General features: G+C 40.0%; 1 protein-coding gene across 4 annotated transcripts in view; it reads left to right on the forward strand.

The window, feature by feature from the left end:
- Window positions 1-1025: 1025 nt before the first annotated feature.
- The window catches only part of LOC119029756 (spermatid perinuclear RNA binding protein), a 78050-nt gene continuing 51871 nt past the window's right edge, over window positions 1026-27204 (forward strand). Inside the window, exons 1-2 of one of the 4 annotated variants that reach the window (XM_037116842.1) lie at window positions 1026-1275; window positions 6242-6301. The gene's annotated coding sequence lies outside the window, so the exon portion shown is untranslated. Of the gene's footprint in view, window positions 1276-6241; window positions 6302-18680; window positions 18803-27204 lie in introns of all 4 variants that reach the window. The other 3 variants (XM_037116841.1, XM_037116840.1, XM_037116843.1) reach the window with 3 other exon arrangements.

Genomic DNA, 27204 nt, shown 5'->3' on the forward strand with positions numbered 1-27204 from the left:
GCTTGGAGATTTGTTTTAATTGGTAACGCCCGCATACATTGACGCCGTGCGGGGAGAGGGGAGCGTGAGAGGGCGTCCTTTGGTGCTGCATGCGAGCAGGGAAGCAAGCAGACGCGAGCTTTTATTGCTGAATTATTTATAAGACTGTCTGGGGGAGAGTAATGCTTCTCTTTGGATGTGGAGGGAGTCACAGTCAAGATATACTACGAGGCTATTTCAAACCGTGCGTTCTCGCCATTTCTTTCTCAGATCAAACCTACTCCACGTTTTGGTCCCGTCCAGGATACAGTAAAAAGGCGTTCTGTATATTTGCAATAATAATAATAATAATAATAATTATTATTATTATTATTATTATTATTATTATTATTATTATTATTGCTGTTGTTGTTGTTGTTGTTGTTGTTTCAGTGAAGAGGACAAATTAAGAGCTGTTGACCAACCAAGGAAATTATTGTGGGTAACTACTTGATTTTCATTCATCAAGCCTTCAAGTCATTACTGTTGTTGATGTAGCCTATCAAGTGAAAAGGACGCGAGAATTGTCTTATTTTCCGAGTAATTCTGTTAGTAATCACTGCAAATCGGATATCTTTGAGCTTTGGACTTTTAATCGGACAAAATGAGCTATCTACAAGGCATGGCTATGGATTCTTGGAACTTGTGGACATGTTTCTGACATATAACAGATCGATTCGATCCATTAAGTCGATCAGAAATACTTATGAGTGATGAAAAAACAATCAATAGTTGTCGTTCGGAATTAAATGCTGCTGGCTTTTAGTCTATAACGTGATATTAAGTTGACTTGTGACACTTTCAAGTTTTAATCCAACCTCTTAATGAATAAATAAATAATATATAGATACTTGAAAAAATAAATAGATAAGAAAAAGAAAGGAGGAAGGAGAAAGAAATGCGGCACACTGCTACGTTTCCGTCTTTTTTACAGCCCTACTCCACCGGAATGAATCGACCCAGTCCGCGCATGCGCAGTCCCTCCGCCATTCATCTGTAGCTGCTCCCTCTCCCCCCTGCTCCACTCGTCTCGTGCGAGAGAAGAGAAACCAGCAGGCGGCTCCGGGCTCGCGCTCTCTCTCCCTCGCTGCCCGGTTGTCAAGGTACTGGCAGTCTGTGACTTCTGCTCGCTGCGGCAGGACGGTGACAGCTCCGCTCGGCTCTCTACTCACTCGTAGCTCGGATTTTTCGCCCCTTTTGGATTTCTATGTTTTGGTGTCAGTGGCGGAGACTCTCAGCAGCTTCTTTACGAGCCCCGTAAGTCAGTTGATATTTTGCTGTATAGCTGTGTGTTTTGTTTTGTTTTGTTTTGTTTTTTCTCGTGTGTTTTGCGAAGGCTTTTAACAACGCTCAGCGCTGTCATGAGAGAGAAGTGAACATGAAAGCAGGAGTTGTGGCTAATTTGTGTTTTGTTTTTTGTTTTTTGTTTTTTGTTTTTTGTAATCTCTTGCTAGCTCTTTGCTCGATAGAGTCGTTGTTTCAAGTACTTTATCTCCTCGGTTTCTTTTTATTGTCTTGTTATCGCCTCTTTCTCTTTTTTTTTTTCAAGGACAAAAAAAGGAACTTTACACCTAATGGATATAACTTTCCTCATGTTTTGAAGATGTTTTCCGTGTTAGCCTGAATTATCCCGTGAACAATGGACTCGGATGAGGAGCCCGGCGGTGGCGGTTTGTCTGTCGCTCATCTTTTACAGCAGGTGTCTGATAGCCTACTTCCGCACTGTGCCGCGAGATATGGATCGCATGTGAACCCATTCACGTCTTTTATTCAGCTTAAACGTTGTCTCCAGCTCTTGTTCCGTATTAGAGGACATGCAGGTTGACCTGTGGCCGTCGTTTATTTAATATTAAGTAACGATTGTTGTGGTTTCAGTATTTCTGTCTCTTCCTCTTTATCTCAACCTTCACGAGGAACTGTTTTAGAGAACCAAAAGCAGCCGAAGTCATTGAAGCACAGTGTTGCATCACAGAGGTGATTTCCTCACACAGTAGCCCGGTAGCTTCTCTGTTTTGCTCTGTTTGTTTCTCTGCGAGTGATCAAGTTGATCGACAGTGAAAGAGAGAAACGCTGTGAGCTGCTCTCTCTCTCTCTCTCTCTCTCTCTCTCTCTCTTTCTCTCTCTCTCTCTCTCTCTCTCTCTCTCTCTCTCTCTCTCTCTCTCTCTCTCTCTCTCTCTCTCTCTCTCTCTCTCTCTCTCTCTCTCTCTCTCTCTCTCTCTCTCTGACTCTCTTCCTGCTGAACAAGCTCGTTGGCATACCTGGTCCTGTTGAAGTTATCGTAAACCTACACCTCATTTCACTGCCTGGGAACAACTAAGACCATAGCAGGCATATCAGCTTGTCAGTGTGCAAAGGTCCTCACACCTGTCCTGACGGTACAATGCAAAACTTTCCAAATAGTGCTAAGATGGCAATGTTGGCAGCATTTCTCTGTCTCATTTGTATTTCTGTGCTGACTGACTAATTCATCCGCATTTGCTCCCCGCTGCTGTCTCTCATTGCTCTGTGCTGGTTTCACTAGTTCATTATCAGTCTTTTGTGCCCGGTGGTCTCTAGGCTTGACTAATGGCCTGTTGCCTTTTGGTTATTTTTGTTTGCCCCACCCTGCTCCACCCGGTTTCATAGGCAGGAGGTGTCCCTGCTAGCACACTTGAATGCCACACCTGGCCTGCTTGGATAGAAAATATGGGGTTTTGATGCCCAGCCCTTGCTTCACTGGCCTAGATAGAGTTGATTTATTGAGTCGAAACATACTTCTTCAGTCGCTGCTTGTTACGCCCATCTATTGTTCCTCTTGTGCTACTTAAGTGGACCTCTTGAGAGGAAGAAATAGAGTTATAATGTCCTTGCTTTTGGTAGATTGTCGCTGATTCTTCATTTATGCTTTTTTACTTTTGCGTGTTTTTATGTGTCTTTTGTGCGGTGAACTGTAATGGACAAATATCCAACAGCATCAGCCTTTCAACCAAGGTTGAGAGAGTATGTGTGTGTACCTGTGTGGTTGAGTGTGTGCTCCAGGCCCCCATGAGCGCTTTCTCAGACTCTCTCTCGTAAGCATCTACTTGGCAGTGAACTCTCTATCAGAAATGCCCAGATAAGAGGATGAGAAGGAGGGAGCTAGTATTATATGATCTCTACGCACAATCTGTCTTTATCTCCTTCTGTATTTCTTTGAGTTTTTGCTTGGTGTTTCTATTGTTTTTCTCATTTCTTTTGGAAAATCTTTTTATGTGGACGCCTGTTCTGTCTTTGTTTTGTGATTATTTTTTCTCTGGTGCACTCATTTTTCTCATACAGTTTTTACTTAATTTTCCCCCACTCATCATTTCTTTGTTTCTTTGTTGATTCAGATTTTGTTCATCATTTTGCATGAATTTCTTTTATCTACGTTAAGGCAGATAGGGCAGAAGGCATTCAGTATTCGATATCCATAAATCTGCCTTTGAATGCAATTTTTGTTGCAAAGATCACTCATTAGTGGACATCAGCCAACTAACAACAGTGCTCCAAGGTGAGACTATTTTAGTTGCACCCAAAAATTTGTCAAGTGTGTCTTAACATTTTCATTTATTGCACTGATAAAAAGGATAGGTGCACCAGTGCAAAATTATGCCATTCCGTGTTTAGCTTTAGGTGTTTGATTTTTCCCTCCATCAAACAGCTGATTGAAGCAATACCAATAGATGTGGATCGCTTTAATGGATTTATTTTCCACTAATGGCTCTTACTGTGTCCCAGATTAAGGACAACTGGCAACACATATGTACACATACATGACACTCAGCATGTATGGCAAAGACAAACACACATGCGAACACGGACACAGTGGAGTAAGAATTCAATGAGGGCCGTAAACTGGAAAATAACAGTTTTGTTTGGTAATTTTTTCTAATTTATTCCACATACAGGGATTTTAAACAAATACCAAGTAGTTTGTTTTCCAGTCAAGTCCAGTCAGTTTTATTTAGATAGTCTTAAATCAAACATTGCCTCGGAGGGCTTTACACTCTCTCCATCTTTAGTTCCTAAAAAAAAAAAATCATCCTCCCAAAATGTTCAAAAGGGAAGAAGCCTCAGGAAGAGAAGCAGTTCTATTTAAAAATAATAATAATGATAATTGAACTGCCTGATCTCTCTGTCCTTTTTCAGTCTTAAGTTTTTCCTCTTCCCAGTTGTCCGTCTGCTGTCATCTCTCTCTGTCTCCAGCTAGTTTTTCAGCAAGCTCATCCACGTGTATGTGTCTGTTTTATGTACGCCCGGGAACAGCATCACGATGACTTGGCTGCACAGGTTCTGGTTTGTCTTATGTTGTGTTCTTGGTTTAAACAGTTTAGAATCTCAGTCACACACACCCGGTAACGCAGAGGACACACACTTGCATGGGATGTCTCTTTCTCCGGTCTCTCTCTGCAGCGTGTGTGTATTCTGGTGCCCGGTGCCTGTCAGCGAAACAGGAGTCTGCCCACCCGTTCTCAGATTCTAGCATACAGCAGCACATTTAGAGTCTCGTCTGGCAAGGAAATGTAGCACTAATCCAATTGGCTGTAGCTTTAGTAAAAGCTTCTCTAATTGGACGATATGGACATCTGGCTGCCAAGGTTCCAGTAAGCACAACAGGGAGTTGGGGAGAGTCCCAGTGGTGCTGTGGTGCAGAAGAGCCTGAACAAAGGGCAGATAGCTGGGAGCGTGCTACTGTTTTGAATATTCCTCCACATGGCTATGATAAAGGACCCATCTGCAGTGCTTACTCAGATCCATCTAGATGACCATATCTCATTTTTAGCTGAGCTGTTTGCCAAACACACATGCAAATATACACACACGCATGCAAACACAGACACACACACACACACACAACATTCCATCTGCAGGAACAGGAATGGCTTTCGTCACACAAAAACCCGTTTGAGGAAACATCCTCCCGACCTGTTAAGGAACAAAACCACAAACAGGAATCCTGACAGTGTCTGTGTTACAGGAGGAAGAGTGGAGAAACAAAACGCTGCTACCAGCAGCCAGTGCAGCCGTTCCTGTTTCCTTTCACCTCAGTGTGGAATCCAGGAATAGCTCAGAGTGACAGAGACAAGAGATGAGAGAGGGAGAGAGAGAGAGAGAGAGAGAGAAAGAGAGAGATGGTGTGTGTGAGAGAGAAACAAAGAGAGACAGTGAGACAGACTGAGGCACAGAGTGTGAGAGATGGCCATGTAAGGTTTCCTGCACCACAGCTTGCACCACTCCACACAAACGGTGAACCTGAAGTGAACTGTTGATGGTTTGGGTTCTCAAGTCACTGTTAACTTGACCTTTGGCCTTGTGTGGCTGCTTGACAATGAAACAAAGGCCACGTTTCACACAAGATACATTAGGGAACTGACAGCAATAATAGCGAGTTCCTCCTGTGGAATGGCATGTATTATTTGCATTCTCATTTTATACACTTGTTAAATTATATGTGCAGGTGTGAAAACCCTTTGAAAACAAGTTGTAATATATTTACTAGTTAATGTAGCTTCTTGTACAGGTATCCTAATGATTTATTCTTATTTGCTATGTTTTTGATACTCTTAGTACCTTACAATACTCATACATTGCCTCTACAATAGTTTAATTTCCATTTTATGCTTGACAAGAGTGCTATGATGCATTCCTTTGGAGAAATGACTGGTAATGAAATCTGTTATTTGGATTCAAGATTATGTAACCAGCGTCTCAGAAGCACTTCACTGAAATTTGATTGATTGATTTGAGCCAGAATTATTGCAGCTGCTGTGCACACACTTAAAAACACATAAAAAAAAAAAAAACTTGCAAACTAGTTTAACTAAAAGTTAAAGGTCAATCGAGAAATGAATGTAGAGACAGAGTTAATGCAAAGTTGTACAATCAATATCTTGTTTTCTCAAAGATTGAGTTCATAATTTCCTTTAATTAGTGGGTTCATTGAAGAATAAATAACATGCAGAAGAGTGTGTTTGTTATCTTTGCTTTGTGTAAAGGATTGTTAATCAAATATTGACATTTTTATTACCAGTGAAAAGGCTCCAGATGGCATTGTAAACCACTTGATATAGATTCACGTGGATGAAGCTTAAAGAATACTCCCATATATAGTAGAAAATAGAAATAGAAAATAACCACATGTTGCACAACTATTTGAGTATCATTGATTTAGCAACATTGGATCATGATAAGCTCTCAGAAGTCGACTCTCTGCCTTTTCAGTTTCTCTTGCTGATGTTGATGATGGATTTACCAGGAAAGAGGTTGCTGTGATGGACAAGGGTGAGCAAAGTGACGAATGTGCCTTTGGTATTTTATTGGTAGGTTTGTTAGTGTGCATTACCACAACAGTTACACTAATCTTAGTCATTTTAACAAGTTAACACTGCATGTTTAACTTTATTGATATGGAAAGGCTAGGCAAATGCAAATGTGGAGCAAGACAGGAGAGCGTGGATGTAGTGGGTGTTGATACACAGAGGGAAATAGGATAAGGTGTAGATGGGATTAAGAAGTGGCACGTAAGAGGTTATTCTGACAGCTCCACTTCTCACACCACACCTCTTGGTTCCCATTCAGTTTGTGATTTTACCCTGTCTCATATTTTTTGCGGTAAATCCCAGCTTCTCACAGCATCAGCCAAAACATAGTTACATGCTAACCCATAACCTGATTACTGAGATGACGTGAACAGCTGGATTAAAATTGTTTTATTTTTCATGACCTTAGATTTTCTAAGGCATGGTTCATAAATCGACTTAATTAACAAGCAAAGTTAAGCCTACTGAGATAACTAAAATGACGTCTTGTTGGATGTGAGTGCGAAAATAGAGGCATGATGTTGCTATTTGAGTTTTTCACTTTGGTTAATCCACTGAGTGCACTGAATGTCCAATTCATAATTTTTGTGTACATGAACTCAGTAGCTGATAATGGATTAAGGCTTCAAAACAATCTTTGTTTCTTATGGTGTGCCACTTCCTCTATTGCACAGAATGTTTATGTTTTTTCTGCTGCTACAAGCTTATCCTTTTTTTTAAAAGTGAAACTTGAAAGTGAAATAAATACACTTAGCTGTTCACATGTCAAAAGTGTTACTACATTCTCAGTGTCGGTGCAATAACCTGGCTGAGATCATGTTTAGACCATTATAACAGTAATCAGGTTACTACATTCTTTGGCTTTAGCATCTACTGGAGGAGTAATGGATTGGGTGAAGAGGGTGTCTTCTCTGACAGTTTGACAGTTATATGGGACGCCCATCTGCTGTTTCACTCAACTACTGTGGCTCACTGAGTGTCACCTCTCTGCTCTGACTTGTGTACACACACACACACACACACACACACACACACACACACACACACACACACACACACACACACACACACACACACACACAGCCACAGCCACACATAACATACAGCATACACATGTTGATAACCCATTTACACCGACCCCAACCGAACTCTCTCTATCTCTCTCCCTCCCTCCCTCACACACACACACACACACACACTCATATATATATATACTCATGCACAACCCTCCCCTATCTATGTCTTCTAATGTCCCAGCTCTGCTTACTGTGTCCAAAAGAGCTTAGATCAGGGAAACCATAGCTTGCCCTCATTCAGACTTCCTGGAAGATCAGGTTATTTATTCAAACCAATCAGACCATGTTTAAACTGTAACTGGAAGGTTGCCAGTTTGAACCTCAGAATGGTTTACAAATTTGACTGAACCAAGACATTGACAAGGTACCATCGAGCAGGCATACCCTCCATTTGCTTGGTAAATTGTAATTTTTTATGTTCACCTATGTATGTTGGTGATTTAATACACCGTAATTTATCTTTTAAGAGGAAGAAAACCGATCAGCATGTTTTAACTTAGTCATAGCAATTTGCATTCACAACAGTTTGTATAAAAAGCAAAAGGCTGTTTGTCCATGACAGTGTGATGTGCGGCGTTTATGAGTTTCATCTGTTACCGTCATCTTTCATATTAATACATGAGACAGAGCAGATGAAGGGTTGATGGCTACCCTCTTTGTTAACAAACATGAAAATTACTGCCAACTCTTGTTTTCCTTTTTTTAATGTCTGTTTGTGGTATTTGTTAGTGCCTTGGAAAAACATGATCCAGCTCAGTCTGCCTTAATCTGTGCTAAACACTGCATGGATTAATTTATTTTCAATCCAAAAAAGCACTTGTTTCCACAATGTGGATATGCGGAAGCAACCCTTAGCGCTGCATATCCACTCATATCATAACATAACACGAAGAAGTATGACAGGCCTCTAATAAGGTTCCGTTTGGTTAAATTCAACTGCAAAAAAGGCCCATTGCATATGAATGTTGAAGCAGCTGGCATTCATATGTGACAATGGCCAATCACTTGTGAAAATGTCCTCTTCACATGTGACATTTGCTTTTACGACATGGACATTCTAATCCACGTGTTTTTAAAGAAGCCAATGATATTTGTCTGTATGTTGTTCACAAGTAAGAATTGCACATTTCTTATATAGAAATATTCATTCATATGTGAAAAAACACAGCAGGCCTTGTCACCCACTGAGCCTTACCTGAGTAAATCCTGCAGTGAGATCTTTCAGGGTTACACTCTGAAGCAATGATCTGCGAGTGTGTCTCCATTAGACCGATTGAAAGCATGTCTTTGTGCTGCTTCGACAGGAGACTGTGAGGAAAAAGACAATTTTTTTGTGTTTTGCATGAATAGAATTCACTACACCTTAATTGCATCTCTGAAGAAATGAGCAAAAAATACACTGCACTTCAGCAATGACAGCAATTACCTCAATGATACTTTAGCTTTGCGTGTGTGCATACAGTATGTGTGCCTGCGGGCCATATTTTCTCTCTACTATGATGACCCACTGACCGGTGTTAGCAGATTAATTGCTGCTTTCATGTTAAGCTGTGGCGTATCACCAGTAATTGGTAATGGAGATTATCAGTGTGATGCTGTGTGGGTCCCTGTATATGTGTGTGTGGGTGGGGGGGCATGTGAGATGTATTTATCTGATTAGGAAGTTTATCTAATAAAGTAGGGTTTATGGGATTCTAGTGACTCTCCTCTGCGCACGCACACACACACTGGTGGCCATTAGTGAAAGAGGATCACAAACAGTTTGCATGCTACTGACAAAATCAGATTTGAAGTATTTCAATGTCTTTGCCTTTGTCTTTGAATACTGAATGGTGACAGATTTTATCTTTTAATTTGTCAGCATACAGCATTACTGGCAAATGTTGTGCTAGCAAGACTGGAATGTGCATGTGACCTCACTGATGTGTAGGATGTAGAATCAAAGATATTAATGTACATTCGGTGGACAAACTTGTGTGCTATGCCTCAATGCTACTGCGGTGCATCCATCCGCATTTGTTGTGCCTGCTAAGAGGATGAGGATAAAAAGCAGTGGATGCTACAGAGCAGCACGCACTCACACATACGTACATGCCTGTAAGCATACACAGCACTCGCAGACAAGCTTCATCGTTTTTCTCCTGAGATCTTTTGGAGGCACATCATCGTCTCACTTCAGCACACACATCAGAGTCTGGCTGACTTGCGTAGCCACCACTCAGCCAGCTGCCTTTGTGCGTGTGTGTGTCTCTTTCTTGAAAGCAAAACCGAGGGCATGAGACTGAGAAATGCGTGCAAAAATGTTTGTGTCTTTGCTTGTGTGCATCTGTACATTTTTTCTTGAATTAATAAGCTGCCTCACTTCCAGTTGGTTCTTAGCTGCATCAAATGTTTTTCATCGCTGCTGCTTTATTGCATTCAGATCATTGTGCGGGGCAACCAAAACAGATTCAATGAGGCAGTGTCCTGTGTTTGATGTTAGTTAAAATCATGTATCTGTCTTCAGTTCATGTATCATGTAATTTTTCAATATATGACATGGACTGCATCACATGCACAATGTGTTTGTGAGTATAATGGGATTTGCTACATGTGTGACATTAATATTGTAAGTGTAATATGGAGCAGTGAAACATTCAAGCATGCTAACCAGTCCACAGCTCCTGTGCTAATGACGAACCAACACAACCCAATCCTCCGAGCTTCCTGTCCTGACTGCTAGCTGCACGGCTAACTGAGCTAACAGCAATAACAATTGGCAGCAATAAGCAGTTACTGTGGTGAAATGCTGCCCCCTTTTTCTTACATGTTGAATCTTTTTGAAAGTTTTATTCAAATGATTTTATTGTGTACTTCTGCACTCTCTGACTCGCTACCTGAAATTACTGTGTAGCAACAGGCTCCCAGATGAAATGTTACCTTGCAAAAAATTACACATTTCTCTGGGTTTAAACATTGTTCCATGTAACAACAATGCACCAGTGGATGTTGAAATATTTTGCACTCAGCTGTGGGTTTTATGTGTAGGTGGGGAGAGAGTGAGCTGGACGAATAAAAAATATTTAATAAAGATAATATTGAGGCTAAAAGAGCTTTGTATAGTGTTTTTTAGAACGCTGTAAAGCATTAACTACACTCCACACCAACTTTGTTCTGTGAACCTTACCCAGGCCACTGTGGGATGCACCTTTTATATTGGAAATGTTATGCTGGTCCAACTCACTAGCTTTTCATCGTCAGCTTGTTAGAGCTATAGTCCGACAGCTCCCACACAGCTCTCTCCAAACAGCCTCTCTTGCCAGCTCGAAACACAGAAAAACAGTTGAAACCAGGCAGAAAAGGTGCACCTGTGATTGGACACTGACTTGACTGACAGATGTAGCTGATCAAGAGCTCCATTTGGAGAGTTAAGCTGACATGGATATGTCACCAAAGTAATGATATCGTAAACGGCATCAGACTCTATGATGCCATCAGCCTGGCAGTGGCACTATCCACTTGCAGTATAGCTTCCAGGCTGAGTGAGTGTGGGCATGACATTGTGTTTACCAAGTGGGCACCTTCTTTCACAAATGACTCACTGAGTAAGAGACACGACGACACCTCAAGGAGGTTGAACATTGTCTGCCAGCGTCCTAGTAACACCCCCTTCTGTTCCCAACCTCAGCAGACCAAGTCACATCGTGCTGAAATCATGTCATGATCTAGCAGGAGCTTCTCTTGCAGGAAGTTGAAAAAGCCTGAGAGCTCTGATAGTAAAGGTTCATTCACCTCTGTTGGAGCAGCAGCTCACTGTGTGGAACAAGAAGTTGGGCTCTGCTGAAAGGACCAAGCTGTGCCTCATCTCATTAGTGATGAAAAGGGGTCTGATATGTCGCCCGGGGCCTATATTCAGTAAATTTAAAATGAAATCTTAAACAGCAGCCGGTAGAGGAGGGGTGATATAATTTGGTGCTGCAGTTTCAATGAGCAGCAAGTGAGAAAGATGACAATACAAAGACCATGATAGTGACTCATACCCTTTAATCAAAGAGTAGTATGTCATGTATTCCTTTACAATCTATTGACGCTGCTTCTCTCACTGAAGTCAGATAACGTACTGGGTTGAGTTTACAAAAAGACATTTCAAAGCAGAGAAAATTATCCTCTGAGTATTTGTATCTTGTGAGAGAGCGGCTTTTTTCTCAACAGTGATTTATTGATATACTCTGGGTTATAATGTTTTGTAAGTCATAACATGGACTGTTCGATCAAAACATGCGCTGTTCGATCAAAACATGCATTTAATGGGTGCTGAGACTTGTTGTCTGCAGCTGTTCTCGTTGCTGAGGATGATGTGTGTTGTTTAGCTTCGATCTGATCTGCCAAACTCCAGAGAACTTTGCTGAGTATTGGATTTAGTTAGGGATTGTTTGCTCTCCATGGTGCTGAAATGTTCACTTCAAATCTTGTATTATTTAGGTGTTATAACAGGTGCTGTTTGATGGACTGGTTAGCTGTCCTGTCATATTGATCCGCATGTTGAATTTGTGTGAAGCATTTTTGTGTTTTGTTTTTGTTTTTTTTGGTGTGTACTCCTGGTGTTGCCTCTGTAGTGTCAGGCTTATTCTCCAAATGGTTCAGATTGGGCAGAAGGGCATTCTTTAATCCTGCTTAGGACTACTTCTGAATGCATGTTGATGTCATGATTTACTTACAAGTCTCAAGGCTTTTGTTTGGAACTTCAATTGACAATTAAAGCAAAAAATATGCCTTTTCTGATTAACAATTTTTTTTGTTTCTTCGTTTAAATTTGGAGATATTACAAGTAACAGTACAGATGGGCTGGGATTTTTTTGTGTGTGTATTGGCCTATTGATATTTTGATGTATGATGTATCTTTGGGCTATATAAATGAAAAATGGGCATTTCATTCTAATTTGCTATGGAGCCAACTTTCTTGCTTCAAACAGCATTCTTATTTCACTCTGAGAGCTACTTACTTGTTTAGGTGGAGACATTTTTTTTTTCAAACATTACAGTTTCTATTATTATCTGATAAATATTGGAAATATTGCTTTTTCCGAGTTTGAATTTCTTTCCAAAACTACATAGCACACCTTTAACTGCATTTGCTGAAGTGCCACAAACTCAGACTCAAACTTGGAGTTGGTTTGCATAAATATGACACTTATTGAGCGAAGCAGATGGAGGCTAGAGTTAATTGGGAATCCATTCCTGGATTTATTTCTGCTGATAGGCACCGCTACCTGCAAAACTTAATGTCAATTAATGAAGACGAGAAGTTGCAGACTGCAAAGAGAGGTGCAGACAACAACTTTCAGGCCACATCAGGGGAAAAGGCAAAACATCACACTGTGTGGAAATGGATTGTCTGAGCATCTTCCCTTCACTGACAGAGCTGTGTGCCCTTCAGACCGAGGGAAACATCTCCTTTGAGACCAGTTTCGGGATGCCAAAAAGCAAGGTGTATTACTGCTGACTGCAATGGACCGACCCAAACAACGTTTTCCTAAATGTGCATGAAAAAGAGATCAGCTGGGCACACTGACTTAGCAGGTGCATGCTGTGTTTATCTTACCTTAGCGAGGATAATCAGTATTTTACCTACACCTCTTTTCCTGGACCAGGACCTTGATCTAATCTTAATCAGCATTAGGTTAAGAAATCTGGACACATTTGCAGTGATAAGAGAGGGAAGTAAAGGGAAAGCAGTCTCATGTATTGGCACAGGGGTACAGAGCACAGGGACTCTGACATATGGTCAAAGAGTAAGGGGCCTGATGATGTTGTGATATGTGTTTTTGCATATTCATTTTGTTTTAGAATGTTGATTATGTTGGAGAGATGACATAGTTATATCAATTATTCTCATCCCTCTGCATCATTCATGGAAATTTGATGTCTACGACACTGATTAGTGACCTTTTGCTTGTTCTCTATTTAATGAGTGGCACTACCTTTTGCCAGCTGTGCTGTGTGTATTTTGGTGATACTGGCAGTTCAAAAGTCTGTGTTGGCATCATGTAAGTGGTACCTTGCCAGGTCTACCAGATGATTTTGTGCCTGTGTTCTTGCTGCTGCACTAGCCTCTGTACTAGATAGCCATGTTAGTCTCATGTTGCGGTTTGGTTACTTTTATTTTCCCTTTTATAGCCAGGCAACAGTTAATTAAATTGATGAACATAATTATTGCAGCCATTCAGATTGAATTTGATGTGCACACTTACACAAATGAACTACAACTGGTCAGAGGACTCTGGGGAAGGAACTTATTTTCTCCTGAATGTTGCAGTTACACTGCAATCAGCAGGTTAATAACTTGTTATTGTTAATTTGATACATTTAACCAGGATCAACAACACATAGATGCAGCCACTGTATGTATATCTGATTTCTATAACAAAAATCTAGTTCAATATGTTCTGCGCAACGCATATAAATGTCACGGTTACCATAAATCCATGGAAGTTCCTGTTTCCGTTTCTCAGAAGGGTAACAATACTGCCTCCTGTGCAAAGTACACCTCATTTCAAACCATGCAGTCACCTCAACACTGCTGAATAGAGCTGTTATCACGGAGGACAGAATTGCATTTCCTCGCTGTGCGTAGTTCTAGTTAGACTTCAGACTTTATCTGTCGCTTATGTGTCGGCTGTACTCTAATCTGTGTCTGTTTGGTAAGTCATCTCAGGTACTGTAAACAACACAGAACTTCAGGAAGGTGTGTTTTATTATGTAAGCAAGATGATCTTTAAGAGCAAAGTCTCAGTAAAGAGGAAAGACTTAAGGTTTGCTGATCTCATGGTCTGTCATTAAATGGCTTTATTGTTTTAATGATTATGGACTTTGAGCTTCCGAGTTAGTGGATTCTAAACAATACACAGGAATGTTTTTTGTCAGAAACAGGCAGAAGAGGTTTGCTTAATTGTTCTTGGTTTAATCAACTAGACGTTGTTGAAATGAAAGGTAATGGATACACATAGAACCCTGTGTTCTGTACTTGTGGCATGAAGGTTGTGTTCTGGAGCTGTGATTGCAATAGAGTTGCACAGAATTGTCATGGGCACACTTTCATAGTAATATATCTAATTGCCAAATTTGCAAGATAGAAATGTTCAGAGGATGAATTATATTGTTGTTTACAATAACTTCCAGGTAGAAAAACAACCTCTTGCACTAGCTCACACACAATTAAGTCTTTTTTCATGACGTTATTTCAATGAGTACGTTATCTCATTCATGACAGATGCAGGTGTGATGCTGTCCTATTTTATGACACACTTTTACTATCATTAGTTTGGAGGCCTCAGTGTCACTATACATCAAGTTTTTAAGATGAATGAAGTGCTTTCCAAATAAGTGGATGAAACAAAATAAACATCTTATTTTCTAAATAGCTATGTAGCTCAGGCACAAAACAGGCCTCATAGAGCCTCAGTGACCCTCTGAGTTTTTACTGTCAAAGATCTACTGTATCAACACTGTAGTGCAGTGTTTCTTCAACTCAAGGCCCCCACATGACAAGGATAATATTATGTTTCATATTTATAAGGCTCAACTCAACTTACTCTTTGGACCCTGGCTTCATAAGACTGCAGTGTGCCACTGCACCTTTAAGATATATGGGAGGTATTTAACCTTAAAGGTGTTCTTATGTGTAAACACCAATACAGTAGGGGGCTTAAATGCAAAAACTTGGAAGCCATGAGGACTGCTGCAGTGCATTACATATGCTGTAGTCAGCTCAGGCTATTTCTGGTACTTGTAGTCAGCCAGCCAAGAATCAGCCCTGCCCATTTTGGACCAGCCCTGCAGGTTAATCCATTGAGGCCTTGAGTCCTTAATCATAATAAGCTCTGGACTTATTTTAGGTAAATTTAGTTCCATCCAGACACCTGCATGTCTGGATTCATAGTGGAGATCGGTTAATCTACGTGTAGTTAACAAGAAAGATTATGAATTAACAGAAGTAAAAGGAACAAAGAGGTGGAGGTTAGCTCAGTTATTCTGGAGTACACTCTCACTGAGAAATTATTTGCATACTCCTAACATTTGCCAAAGGAATTGACATGTTCTGACTATTTGAGTTAAAGAGCAAATGCACAGGTTGTCCTGTATTAATTTGTCTTCTAGATGTATGGCTCTTGATAACACACACATCTAGTTCAGTATGTACAGTAGCCGGATAAATAGTGTGCAAAATAGTTAGTATGCTTACGGCATTCCTCATCAATAAAGATTTTAATTACTGCACAGAATTGCTGACCAACGCACATTGCATGGTTTATGGGCCAACATTATAGCTGTGCTGTTGACTGAGGCAACAGTAAAAACCCAGAAACATAGCAGGCTGTGAGGTATTTGGTGCATGGGATTACATTTCATAGATTAAAAGCTGTGGGAGGGAAGGCTTCATGGTGTCTTTGTAATTTAAAGTCCATCTGAAAATAGCTGGAATATCAAATAGCATTTAAAATGGTTGTTTCTTTCCAGTTATGTAAACAAATAATCCACAATCCTCAAATCTGTAACCCACAGGAGATGCATTGGCGTTGGAGAGAAGCAGCAGCTTAGTAGGTAGAATGGAGCAAAGAAGAAAAGTTTTAGGAAAAGTGTAAAGATGTCCACATTAAGCTAAACTGATGATCCACATAGATGTTATAAACAATGATAGACAGGTGCACTGGCTGAGATACACTCAGTAATGTCACCGCCAAGTAAAATTGAGTAAATGTTCTGTAAAACCCGAGATAAGTTGAAGCTTTGCTTTTCTTTATGTTGTGATTTTTCCATTTTCAATGTTTTTCTCATCACAATACTGAGCTAATGCTCTGGTTAGGTTTAGGCTCAAAACCAACTTGGTAATGGTTAGAATAACATGGTTTGGCTTTAGGTATTTGTTTTAGTCACTACAAACACGGCTGGAAACGTTCCACAGTTGCCTGGTTTTGTTGCCACAGATATGACTAGAGATGGCACAACTTCCCATGACAAATAAATGGTTCTAGTTGCCACATACACAGCAGGAAATATCGGTCATTTTCTGAAACGTTTACTGCCATTATCATATCTTGATGATGCGGCTGCTGAGATATAAATAGCATGGATTTTTTGGATGGAATGGGATTAAGTCTAGACCAAAAATAGATATAGATAGATAAAATAGGTGCTGAAAAACTAAAGACAATGTGAATGGAGATAATGCATAAATAATGAGAATTAAGAAAAAGTCCAAAAGGAAAGAGCAGAGAACAAGATAAAATAATGGCTGACATGAAAAATGAACAGCAGTGCGTGTGACCAAAAACCATGATCAAAATGGTGAGTAACCTGACAACAATATGGCTGTAATTTAATTTGCAGATGAACCAAATTAAAATCAAATTAAAACATGATTTTACAGCCCTATTATATTGCTAGATAATGTTTTAAGGGGTGCAATATCACATTAACTAGTAATTATTAAATGGTAAGCAATTTAGGGCTGATTTTGTGCAACTGATAATACAGACTGCCATATAATGTGTTAATACACTTGTCTTATTCTTACAGTGTTGTCAGTCGGCTTCACCATTTTTATCCTTGGTTCAAGATGTGTCACATTGCTTAACTGCATGGTAATTAAATGCTGCATTATTAATGTATTAACTGGCATTGCATTACACGCCAATTTCCATTCACCCATTTAGTGGGATGTGCTAGAAGTGTGTATTTACAGTGAGAGAAAAGAGAGGCAACGAAAGTGACTGAGAGATCAGGGTTAATTGCAAGAGAGGTGTTCGGAGCAGAATGTGAGAAATGCCCGCAAGAGTATGTGATGAGGTCGAGGCTGTGTTTATTAGCAGAGGAAGGAGAGGATGAGAGTGCAAACAAAGGAGCTACAGACGGAGGACTCGGGGAGATGAAAAGATGTGGGAAGGTGGGACAAACTATTAGAGGGATGGTTGGATGGATAGATGGATGAACAAATACGTGAAATGGACGTGCACAGAGAGCCTTAACAGCCTAAGGTGGAGCAAGAGGCAGACTTCTGCTTCACGCTGATACCACGGACTGAAATGATGCGATACCTCTCCTTCTCGCTCTCTCCTCTTCCCGTTTCTCTCACTGTGGGAATTCTCTGACCCAGTTTGTTCCTCCACCAGGCAGCAGCAGAGTTATTTTTACATATTAACAGGAGACAATACTTTGTCCTCTGCTCGTCCTCCCCTCATCTGTATGCTTCCTTTTGCTCTTCTCCTCCCCCATCTTTGCTGTTCCCATCCTTTCCTCCTGTACCATCCCATGCTTCTACTCCCCCTTTTCTATTTTTGTCTCCACTGGCTTTGATCATCTCCCTGATTTGTTTGGTACAAGCTGGCTGGCATGATGGTTTGATATTATTATAATGTTTTAAACTGTTATTTCAAGATCTCTAAAGCAAGTTTTTAATCATACACCCAATTCTGGCAGCCTCTGTGGACAAAAGCAGAATGAGCACCAATGCTGTCTCCTTACTTCTAAACTAAACTTGCTGCTGCTGTCATGTAAGACAGAAATATGTTGCCATCCCACCAGACTACAGAGCAGCTTCTTTCCTCAGGCTGTCATCCTCAGCACTCCGCCTTAAAAACTAGATTTAGTTTAATTAAATTTGTTTCACAATTATTTTTATTTTATTTAGTGGCCCCTTAGCTACGTAAGTGAACCTGGGGTTTTCTTCTTACATCACTTGTTCACTCACTGACCTTACCAGTTCATTAGCTTTATAGTTCTAAAATTTTTGAAATTCTGTGATGCATTGCATCGTGGAATTGTTAGCTGAAAGGACACTCCTTTTTTCATGCCGTTCTAGAATTTTTCACGGCATTACTGCATAAAGTTCACACTTTACACATGAGTAAATGTAAAGCACCGTACCTATAGTGAATAAGGAGTGATTTCAGACACAGCCAAAGTGTTAGTGCCATCCGTACATTAGACAGATAATAAAAACACAGCAATAGAGTAAGTGATGAAAACTGTAAAATGTAAAAAGTAAGAACAACAGAGCCCATGTGCAATTCTATATCAAAATCAACATATTAAGATATTGCCAATGATGTATCATAAGGAATGACAGTATAATCCTTTATGCTGCTGAATTGATTATCATCACTTGTTTTAATTCAGAGAGCAGAGACAAAGCTTCTTTTATTGTATCTGCATCCGTTTCCTTTTATTGAATCTTTCTTAAATCTCCAAAACCTCCTCTCCTCTCCTCTCCTCTCCTCTCCTCTCCAGAGAGTGGTTGCAGGTGTAGACAGGTCATATATTCGCCTCTTAATGATGATGGATGGCAGGACTGCAGAGAGCAAGAACAGAGAGAAAAGTGGAGCGATGCAGGGGGATAAAGAGATAGCAGAGTAAGAGAAGACTGTGTTTATATTTGTCTGCTGGCGGGCAGATGGTTGGAGTTTTAGTGATATGTTGATCTTCAAGTGATTGTATCATTCTTGTCATCTACCTGATAGCAAACAAACGCATACACCTGTGTGGTGTGCATGCAATGTGACATCTGGTTTAGTGCACTGAGATGCACATGCATCTTAAACATGCACACACACGTGCACACATGCAGTACCATCTCTGTCAGTCTGTGTGTGTGTGTGTGTGTGTGTGTGTGTGTGTGTGTGTGTGTGTGTGTGTGTGTGTCTCTCTCTTCCACACACACACACACACACACATTTTCTGCCCATCACTGGTGATGGCTTCGCAAACAGTGCTTTACTGAAAAGATTATCATATTGTTTCTACCATAAAGAGAATCATCGATGCATGGCAAAAACAGACTCCAAGAAATAGAGACTAAGTAGGTTTTGGATTGATCACAAAGTTTTATAGTGCTGCACTTGATAGCGCTAGAACTAACAATTTTTGTTATTATCATTGTCATTAGGATTGAGAAAAGAAAGAAACGGCCAACACAGTCCCAATGAGAGGATTTCAAATTGCTTGTTCTGTCTGACAGCCTTAAACTGAAATAAACAGAGAATTGTGAGATTGTTACTTTAAGCAGCTAGTACCTCTCGGTCTAGGTCTTTTTTGTAACAAAAATGTGTTGTGTACCAGCCAACCTCAAAAAAGTGGAATTAGATTCAGAATCAATTAGATAATATCTGATTTCAATCTAAATATTGAGTAAAGCTACTGTGTCTAGATGCTGTACATTTGCGAGGCTTATATTTCTTGTAGTAAAACCCTTTCTTTCGTCCAATGTTTTCAGTTCATCTAATCGGTCAATGGACTCTTTGTTTCGGCACCTATTAAGGAGAATCCAAATGTATCCATTTCTCATCAAACAGTTCTATTATAGCTGATAATGAAGAATGCCTTTTTGATATGTGGACAAAAAGGGAGCACAGTCCATACTCTGCCCCCACCACAGAAGCCAAGCTCTGGCTCTGGCTCTTTAGACATAGTGTCAGTGCTGAATGGGAAGACACATGTGGGGTCGCAAGCAATCACATCCACCACACTACAGTCATTTTCTGACAGAACTCCCTCCCCTCAGCCATCTCACCTCTCCGCTATCTCCCACCTTCCTGTCTCAGAAGTCCGATAGGAGTGTGAATGTAAGGTTGACAGATAGGAAGTGTTAAGACCCCATCTGGTGGGGTTATAACTCTGCACACACATGCACACACAGACACAGTGGTAAAGTCTCACCCTTCCCAAAGTACTGACAAGGAGGCAGGCTGTAGCTATGGCAACCTAGAGAGAAGGGAAGCGATTGGGCAAGGATTGGATTTGTTAAGAGCTACTGTATGAAGCCTAGGGCGAGACTTAGTCACTCTTTCTCATTTGGAGCATGTGTGCTCGTGTGTGTGTTGATACAAGAGTGGGTGAGAGGAGCACAAGGAGTCAAGACATCCTTTGCTTATTCCCCTTCCTGTCTGACTGTCTGCCTTTTTCATGTTCTGTTTGAGCACCCTGTCAGTTGTCAGGCTGATGTGATAGATCTGGGCTGAGCACAGCATCTACTTACTGCGCCATGGTCTATAAACCTGGAAAAAAAGACTGAATTGCATCCATTGGTTGCATGCCTAATTGAATGAAATGAAACTCTTCACAGGGGAGATACAAAAAGTGGCCGCAGGGTAACTCTAGCATAAAATAGGCCACATAAGTCCAATGGTTCACTGAATGACAGGCATATGTTCAGATTTTGCCTTTAGAGGAATTTTATTACACTCTGTCCTGTCTTATTATTTATCAATCACATGGATTTATGCCTTTATCTTCCATGCAAGTGTTCAGGCCGATCGAACAAGAAGATGTGAGGAAAGTCATCGAAACCTAGATTTTAAGCACCTTATAGCGTGCGCAAATTAGCCGTCTCAAGCTAACTTTGATGCCCAATCCTCTTTATCTGCATCGGGTTGTATACTATAGGTATCAGCCACCTAATCTGACTCATTTTTTTCATTTGTCCTGTATGCTGATCCACACCAAAAGTTAATGTGATCTAAGTCTAAGTCTAAGTCTAAGTCCTCCATCCAAGTTTCGTGGAAATGCGTTCAGCAGTTTTTTGTGTAATCCTTTTGTCAGTCACACAGGTGAAAACAAAACATCCTTGGCTGAGTTAATTTTCAATTAATCCACTAATCGATCAACTGTTTCAGCTTCACATAAAACACTACAATTGAATAGAGGCTTCCACATATTCTTAAGCACATTAAAGTCTTTTTCATTTTAATTTTGAAGGATACAAAACAACCTGTCAGATATAATTACAGCTTGGAAAAATAATGATACAGTATTGTTCTGCATCACACAGCCCTGCTTTATAAAATGCCTCTGTCAGCCAGAACTTAGTTATTCAGGTAACATCATGACATGAAACCAAACATATCAGAATGTATCTGGGAACTGTTTTCCATGTTCTTCCCTTGGTGTTTTGGCCCTTATTGGTCGTTCCCTACAGGATGTCTAAGTAAAACTCCCTATGCAGTGTTAGTGTCAAAGGCACTTTGCACTGTCTATAGGTTCCTGTGTGTATGCATGTGTCTGTGTGTGTGCATATGTGTGTTCCACGGCAGACTAAGTTAGTGTTAAACATTTCAGCCCCTGTTTAGTGGTGGATGTCGAGTAATTTGTGAGTAGTGTGATTTTAGGGACCCACGCCTCATCACACAAGTGTGCCCTACAAAACCAGTACCAATTGCTGCAGCTGTATGGATAACATAGAGGGGCTCTTTGGTCATGTTTGAAACAGAGCTGTCTTTGTAGATGTCAGATCACAACCAAACCCTGGAGCTCACTCTGTGTGTATATGTGTGCAGACTTGGTGCATAAATCTATGTGTGAATGAGTGTGTGGTTAAGAACAGTGTTTGCGTTCAGCTGTTCTTAAAGCCTGCAGCTTTGCTTGCTTGTAAATTAAACTCTAAAAGAATTTAGATGGCTGTCTATGTATCTTAAGGAAGATGTTAACAAGGCAACTTTGTTGCACAACAGTTTTGCTTAGTGTAGTTGCCTTTATCATTTTTTTTTTTTTTTTTACTTTTCCTTTTCCTTAACTTTTTTTTCCCCAGAACAAAGTAGGGAAGAACCCTTTGATCAATACTGGGAAGATACACTGTTAAAATAGCATTACACTGCCTTCATCTCAAAATTAAAATAGTTCTTTTTCTAATTGGGCTTTGTGCCTTCAGAGGATTTTGAGGTTCTGTTTCAAACCTCAACATAAAAGCAGTTTTCATAGAAATACTCTGAAATGTTCCCTGCATCAAGCCTGTGGTATAGCCAAATCATTTTAAGCCTAGAATAGAGAGGTGGTTTATTCTCAAACTGAAAATGTGTGATTCATCTGGTCACTAGATCATTTCTCTTACAAGAGAGCTCTATTTGATTTCACTCACTCCTGGGAATAGAGACAAGCAGTCAGCAGTAAATTGCTCTGCTACAGCTGCATCTCTATGAGTTTAAATTGCTTTCATTGTTAAGTGGAAGGAGACAGTGCAACTCTCTCTGACCCGCAAGTATGGGGAACAACAGGCTGGACCTGGAAACTCCCTGGCACCTCTCACTCTCGCTTCACTTGCCTTTACACTTCCCTCCCATGTTGCTTCTCATAACCTTCATGTTCTGTCACTGTGCATTAGGCTTGTGTCTGCATCTCTTGTTTGACTGGTGTTTCCAGCTGTTTCACTCATCCACGTGTTCATATTTTCTTCACCTGACAACCACCATCTACACAGCAGCCACAAACCCATCTCGCCCTTCACCCTCTAGTTGTTTCCTGATTGAAATAAGCCAAAGCTAAGTCAGTGGAGATCTATAGGCCAGCCCGCCTTGTATAGACAGGACATAAAGGAAAAGAACCAATTTCAGGACTTCTTTCATTGTGTGTATGTGTGTATTATTGTGTGTGCAATGCATGTGCAATCCATGGGCACATGCACAGATGTGCATTTGTCAGTTAAGAGAGGGATTTGTTCCTCTTAGATTAGCAGTTCTCTATGTGCTGCAATCTTTGTGGTTGTGCTCCTGTGTATGTTTTTTTTTTTTTAATCATCTGGTAACCTGCACCTCAGGTTGGAAGATGCACTCCTAATTTACACACACACACACACATACACACACACACGCACACACACACACACACACACACACACACACACACACACACACACACACACACACACACACTATACATACGCCCACTGGTCTCTGAATGAATTCAGAAAATTGTTCTTTATGGGGGGTTTTTTTAATGCATACAAATCAGGAAGTGTGTATGCAAAAGCATTCCTGTAATGAAAATGATTCACAATGGAGATTATCTGGATTAGGATTACATGTCATATTTTTAAATTGAGAATGAGTTTAGAGATACTCTCTCACATCGTAATTACTATTAGAGTGTATGAATATTAAAAAGGGATTGTCATTCATTTTATTTCACAAATCGAATAGCGAAACAAATTTAAAATTAAATGGAATGGTCTATTATGTTTTTATAACAGTGGGATCAGCTAAATGTGCTTCCCATGACATGTCAATCTCACTTAGGCTCAAAAAGATTTAAAAAAAAAAAATCTCAGTCCCCACAGTTTGACTGCAGTATTGATAAAATAAGTTCTAAATCTGAATCTAAATAAGCAGCATTTCCTGATACCATGATACTAAAGCCTGGATCACAGTTCAGAGCTCTTAAATGTTTATCTTTAGAGCTGACAGTGGTGGTGATATTTCAATATTACAGTATGAGCCCTATATTTTGGGGCTGGAGTAAGAACTAAGGGAATCCAGAAGCATTTGCAACCAATGTACATACATTGAAAATGAAAATCTTGGTTTCCATTATTTGCTACTTCAAACTTTCGCTCCACTGCATTTGTTTGAAAATATATTTTTTACTAGTTACTTTATAGATTCAGATTATTCAGCATTGATATGGTATTACTTCTGATACGTAAACCCTGATGTCAACCTATTGTAAAGCAATGCCAGCAATTGCACCATGGAGAAGTGTGTGACAGCCCTGAATCATTAGGCTACAAGACGCCTCCTTTTTGTCCCATCTCTCCCTGTTAGTCATTATTCACAACACAAGGCCAATTGGTAGTCTATTGCTTTGTGAGCTCTTTGTGCCACAAAAGAACATAAATCCATACATCACGGCTACATAAACTTCTGTCTGTTAGCGGAGAATGATTTCCACGAGTGGGTCCTGATAATACAGGATGAGAATCGCCAAACCTGCCCAATCAGCAGTTACTTGTCAGTCAGTATTTTTCTTGCTCCTGACCAAATTAACATAAGTTGAGGATACAACCTGGCATATTCTTCCTTTTAGAAGATTTGAAAATAAATTCAGTTCCTGTTTGCTTTAAACACCCAGCTCTGTTTTGTGTTCACTGTTGATTAAGTGGAAATGAAAAGCTTCCTGTTGAGATTGACTCATACAGCTTTAGTCAAGGAGATAGATGGAGAGCGCTCTGCCCTTTGTCATCAAACAGTGGGATCTCATGCAGCGTGTGGGCTGGAAAGCACAACCTTGTCCTTGGTAGATGAACAGATGCAGAGACACAGATAAGAAAACATCATCTTTTTGCAGATTTTTGTTTAGTTCTGGTGTGTTTTTAATTAGATTTCTTGTCGGATTAGAAGTGACAATCAGTGACACCGGCAATCTGTCACTTACCAACAGAATTTGTTGCAGGTTGTGTTTTCTGCACTGAGTCAAGTTCTCCTACCACCTACTGTAGCATGAAATGATGTCTTTGTTTATGCTTCACCACACCATCGCTTTCTCAGTTTGACACCTAGCTTCTTATTTTCTCACTATCAGTAATGGTTTCCAAATGAGATGTGAAGGATTGGCAAATTAAATACTGCTGTTGACTAAAGGTTTATTTTTCTCTTTCATGAGCACTCCACTGAGAACACGTGTCAGTCACTGGAGACCATTATCTGACAGTACATCTCCATTAACCCCTGTAGATGTACTCAGCCATAGAGGGAGGAAATATAGTTGTGTGATTATGTGTGATATGATGATTTCATATTTTCCATCTTTAAACTGACTCACAACACAGGTTAGAGGTGTAAAAATGATTTACAAGCCTAATCTTTACCTCTGCCTATCATCTTTGAAAAACAGCCATATAGAGACTATAGTGTACCAAGAGATATAATGATAATAATAATAACAGCTCTGTTTAAAGTGATTTAATAGTTTTTGTTTCTGATCTGATGATGTGTATTGATTTTTGTGCACATTTTTTAATATTTGTTGGTATTAAACTAAATACTAGAACAGATTACCGACTTACATCTTTTAATGATGATCAATTATATGCCTGAGCAATTGATTTTGCACCGATTGTCTGTCTGCTCTTTTTAATGCACTTGTGTTTTGCAGTTTTTGCTGTGCATGGTCTTTTTGGTCTGCACTTAAGGAAAACGCAGGCTGTACGTCCTTAACTTCTTGCTCAGCTTTTCAAAGGAATCAGATTTGTATCCTGCACCAGTCGTAGCTTTGAGTCACTGTCCGAGACACAATATGCTGAATCGTGTATTCTTGTTTATTGTGTAACACATTGGCTTTCAACAAGAATAAGACAAACGTCAACAACTTCTACAACTCTCACCAACCTCAATTTTTTATGCTCAGCCTCTCATGTCACATTTTATTTGCCAGCTGTCCAAAGTGTTTTCTAAACAAAAAAACTGGTGCAACTAAGTTGAGTCATAGTCAAGATATTACTCAAATACATAAAAATAAATATAAAGTTAACAAGTGTAACCCAAGCATTTAAGTAATTCTACTTATTTTGCCTTCATGAGGTTGTTTTCTGTACAGGCTATCTTTACCAGTGTACTTATAAGCCTGATGTGTGTGTGTGTGTGTGTGTGTGTGTGTGTGTGTGTGTGTGTGTGTGTGTGTGTGTGTGTGTGTGTGTGTGTGTGTGTGTGTGTGCACGTGCATGTCAGAGTTGTGAATAGACCTGCAATCACAATGAAACTGGAAACCAGTTTTTCTTGCAGCACTACAGCATTACGTTCATTACACAAACCAACACCCTTGTCAGTTATGCTCTATTATCCAAGGTGTGACTGCCTCAAACCACGCAAAGCAAATACTGTACAGTAGTTCTACTTTGATTTTCTGTGACTGTGTCTCATCCAGTTTGCAAGAGACTGTCAGATTTTCCTACACAGGGAGGGACATGAATATCATGTAGTGTCTCTGAGGGTAGTATTTTATGCTCTGTGATTCACTGTATTGTAAATGCTCTGTTTGGATTATTGCTGTTTTATAAAAGAAAAGCAAACGTATACTTCCTGGTAGTCCAGCACTCAGGGTTGCTCTTATTGATTTGCAATAAATCAAACCCAACAAGATTCATCTGGTTCATCAGTGAGATGTGCAAGAGGATGGTTCAGCAATTAAAAGAAAGAGGACACAGTGTTTTATCTAAAAAAAACACAACCTAAGCATAGTACTGATAAGGAAGTAAAATGAGATAAATGACAAAACTGTGCTTTAGGTTTCATTTTGTTGTTGTTGTTGTTAATGTGATGCTTCTTCCACATGTCCTTATCCGTGTTTTCAAGCCATGAGGGCAGTCTTGTAATGATGTTGCATGCGATAAGTTTATAGAGGCACACACACACGTTCAGAAAAGTTTTCCGAGGCATGCACTTCAACCGTTGGCACTGACAGCTCTGAACTATTGACGCTGTTCAATCCAGTAAAATTGGGGGAATTATCTTTTTTCACTCTCGATAAAAGATCTTTCCATTGCAGCCAAACTTCTTCAACTGTCTACATTCTACCATCGCATTCAGTATTGATGGCAATGGTGATTGATTTTCATGCTCAAAGTTTTTGTTTGTTTGTGGTGGTGTAGGTAATATAGCTGTAAGCATATCTCTATGCTCTACATAGAGCACGAAAGGTTTCCTTAGTTCCCTATCAGTAAAACGTTCTTTCTGTATCCCTATCTTCCATTGCATGTCTATGGGGAGAAGTAAGTGTGCTTTGGATGGAAGTCTGTTGCTTTTATTACTACTACTGACTATTCTATCTAGTGTGCAGACTCATATACTATTTTGGCAGTGGACTCACAAACCCAACACTTACTGTAACTTTGTTGCACAGTCAACTCTCAAATGATTATGACAATGTCTGGAAAAGGAGGTTCTGATTGAGGACCAACTAAAAAGCTGAAAGCTACATTTGAGTATCAACTTTCCTGTTGAAAAATCAGTTTTTACATGGTAGTCAGGTGCTTATCATTGTGTGGTTTGGTTTG

Source organism: Acanthopagrus latus, chromosome 12 (genome assembly GCF_904848185.1).
Source record: "Acanthopagrus latus isolate v.2019 chromosome 12, fAcaLat1.1, whole genome shotgun sequence".
In the NCBI taxonomy this organism is placed as follows: domain Eukaryota; kingdom Metazoa; phylum Chordata; class Actinopteri; order Spariformes; family Sparidae; genus Acanthopagrus; species Acanthopagrus latus.